The sequence below is a fragment of the Lycium barbarum genome, chromosome 12 (genome assembly GCF_019175385.1).
Source record: "Lycium barbarum isolate Lr01 chromosome 12, ASM1917538v2, whole genome shotgun sequence".
Lineage (NCBI taxonomy): Eukaryota > Viridiplantae > Streptophyta > Magnoliopsida > Solanales > Solanaceae > Lycium > Lycium barbarum.
In genome coordinates, this window is record NC_083348.1 from 83,276,348 (window position 1) to 83,280,127 (window position 3,780).

The 3,780-nt window shown below is 34.2% G+C and overlaps 1 pseudogene; it reads left to right on the top strand.

Annotated features, from left to right (window-relative positions):
* The first annotated feature begins 655 nt into the window (after positions 1 to 655).
* Positions 656 to 3,467, top strand: LOC132623818 (trans-resveratrol di-O-methyltransferase-like; annotated as a pseudogene).
* The last annotated feature ends 313 nt before the right edge of the window (positions 3,468 to 3,780 follow it).

Genomic DNA, 3,780 nt, shown 5'->3' on the forward strand with positions numbered 1-3,780 from the left:
TTTAGTTAAAATTAAACTAAACACGTTATGATCATTTTTTTTTAATATCATATCAATAATCGATTCTTTTTCTCGATTTGATTTAATTTTTGGTTTGGTAGGATTTGTGATTTCCTTTTTAACACCCCTACCCGGGAAGTGGGGGTATAACACCTAGAAAAAGACAAATTCTGTTTAGCAATGACTCAAGTACACCTCATGAATCATGATTCACGTGAAACTAGGCTAGTAGTGTCACCGTTAATAGTTATGTCCACTATAAATATAAATATAAATAATAATAAATCGAATAATTGGCTAATGGCTACCGAAACTAAGAGCCCGTTTGGATTGACTTATAAGTTGTTTATAAGCTGTTTTCAGTTTTTTTGAGTGTTTGGCTGATCAGCTTAAAGTCATTTTGTGCATAAAATAAGTCCAAAAAAATAATTGGGCCCGTTTAGCTTAGCTTATCTAAAGCAGCTTATAAGCTGAAAACAGCTTATAAGTCAAAAAAAATAAGTTAGCCTACCCCAACTTATTTTTTTTTTGGCTTATAAGTTGTTTTCAGCTTATAAGCTGCTTATTTTAAGCCCATCCAAACAGGCTCTAAACATGTCAAAGACTATGGTTTTGTCTCTGTGGGACCCAATCAAAATTGAAACTAAAAATGACCAAAGCTGGACACAAGTCTTGACTTGCAATTTGCAATCGCAGCAATGCAAGTTGTAGAAATCCAATAATTTTGATTGGTCCAAAGTTTGGCAAGTTATTCTGTAAGTAAGAGTCCGTTTCTAGCATTCAAATACACCAGGAAAGAGAGTAATACGGAGAGGGTTTGAGAGAAGTTCACAGTGATAGAAAATACTTTGTGATGGAAAATAAAGTGTGTGAGCGGATGTTATAGTGAGGTGTTTAAAATAACCGAAGTTATTTTATTTTTGGGTGCGGTGTAGTCTTACCAAGTTGTAATATTTTTTACTATAGTGGTATTATATTTCTTCTCTCGTGTATTATACTTTATCACCGTTAAAAGATTCGGTGCCGTTGTTATTCCCTTATTCTTGCTATTTAATGTGAATATTATTCTCGGTGGGATTATTATTTTCCCAACAGTCTCCCCTAGAAGTGAATCTTCCTTGAATTTTCTTTGTATATCAAGACTAAATATTTAAGAAGAAAAAGAGCAGGGAAACTCTGATCAATGGAGGCCAATGATGTCCCAACAGCTAGTGAAATGTTCCAAGCTCAGGCTCATATCTACAAGCATGCCTTCAGTTTTGCAAATTCCATGGTTCTTGGCTGTGCGATTCAATTAGGCATACCAGATGCAATTAACAATCATAAGCAGCCAATGACTCTGTCTGAGTTAGTTTCAGAGCTGAAACTTCCTGCTACAAAATCAAATGGAATTCATCGATTGATGCGCCTATTGATATATTCTGGCTTCTTCACTACTACTAAAAAGCTTGATGAAAATGAAGAAGGGTATGTCCTTACAGCTTCTTCTAAGCTGCTTTTGAAGAGTGAAATCCCAAATTTGTCCCCTTTTGTTAGCAATGGTTGATCCTGTTATGGTGAATCCATGGCACTCTTTGGGGGATTGGTTTCTTGGAAATGAAACTAGCCCATTTGAAGCAGTACATGGTGCACCCATGTGGGAATTCTGTGACCAAAATCCAAGATTCAACGAAGTTTTCAATGAAGGAATGGCTAGTGATTCCCAAATGATGGGTTTGGTTGTAAAGGACTGCAAACAAGTTTTTGAAGAGCTAGATTCATTGGTTGATGTTGGAGGTGGCACTGGTTTTATCGCTAAGACTATTTTGGATGCATTCCCTCATTTAAAATGCACTGTATTGGACCTCCCTCATGTTGTTGCTAACATGCCACAGACAGAAAATATGAAGTATGTGGGAGGTGACACGTTTCAGTCAATTCCCTCTGCTGATGCCATTTTGTTTAGGGTAAGAATTCTTTTTTTTTTTTTTTTTCTCTCTTTTCAATTTGACATATTTTACATTTGATATCTAAGTCTGTAAATAGCAATCCTGGGTGGGTTATCGCTGGTAGGAATGATATAATGCTGATTCATATTACACACAGCGAAGAATCCGTTTTTATTCCCAAATTCTCATTATGACTTGTTGTTCGAGGATCCCTATGCAACTTCCTAGACATTCATACTTTGTTCAGCAGTCTTTCAACTACCATATAGTTTCTAGGGCAAAGGTGCAAATATACCCTAAACTTTACGATTTAGAGTAGATATATCTCTCTTTACAAAAGTGGTATATATATACCCCTGTCGTTATAAAATTGTGCAAATATACCCTGCCGTTACAAAATGGTGTAAATATATCCTTTTTTGCTAACAGGGTTTTTTTTAAAGAAATTATTTTGGTTATTTTTTAATTAAAAATATGCTACGTCACTTTAAAAAAAGTCTACCAATTCTCTTTAATAAACATATTTTTCTAAAGCCACATGGTAATTTTTTTTTCTGGTATGTCTGGTTTGGTTCGTTTAAAAAATATCTCTGTGACTTTAAAAAAATAAGTCTATCCATTTTTTTAAACGAACCAGACCCAACCCACCCAGAAAAAAATTACCATGTGGCGTTAGAAAAATATGTCTGCTAAAAAAAAGAGGTAGACTTTTTTTAAAGTCATGTGGCATATTTTTAATTAAAAAATAACCAAAATGATTTAAAAAAAAAACCCGTTAGCAAAAAAGGATATTTTGCACCATTTTGTAACAGCAGGGGTACATTTGCACAATTTTGTAATGACAGGGGTATAAATATATCACTTTTGTAACAAGAGATATATCTGCTCTAAATTGCAAAGTTGAGTGATATATATATGCACCTTTGCCCTAGTTTCTATAACAAAGGCTATAGGTAATTGGTTATGATATTTACGGAGGGCCTGTTCAATTCAGTTACTCTACTCTATTTTTCTTTGCAAACAAGAAGGGGAAAAAATAGGCAATTCAAATCTCTATTCTTCTCAGTTTTGTTGCTCATGCCAATGCCTTAATAAAAGAGTTAGGAAATTCGGTCCTCTGCTTGAGAAGATATTAATTCATTGCAGCATGTTATGCATAATTGGAGTGATGAGGATTGTGTGAAGATGCTAAAAAGAAGCAGAGAAGCTATCAGGGATAAAGATGATGGAAGAAAAGGGAAGGTTCTTATCATTGACATAGTGTTGAATAGAAATGAAGAAGAAGCAGACATAACAGAAGTGAAGCTCATTTTTGATGTGCTGATGATGGTACTTCTCACTGGAAGGGAGAGAACTGAGAAAGAATGGGAAAAGTTATTCCTTGAGGCTAGCTTCAAGAGCCACAAGATTACACCTGTCTTTGGCATAAGGTCCCTCATTGAAGTTTTCCCTTAAAGTAATCCACTTTATGTTCCTCAGATTGTATTTTTCTTCATTGAGTTTAAGTTCTAAATACTGAAAGTGTGAACATATTTATTATATCAAGTTATAATAAGACAATTGCATGCAGGTTTTTATGATTAAAGATATATTACAGGTTGTTCTTCTGCATAAAGAAGTCCATGGACCATTAGAATTAGGGATTCTTTTTTTTGCTCAATGTATTAAGTACTTCTAGTTGTTGTATGTGTTTTGTGTTTTCTTATGTGCTATCCCATACTTCTTTCACCTTCTTTTTGTTCAGCATTTCTAACTTACAATGCAATGGATCAATTGTAAACTTTTGGTCCCCTAATGAAAGAAGGGTAAAATGTTTGTTTTATGGATAGAACTAACAAGTTTTTACAGATAA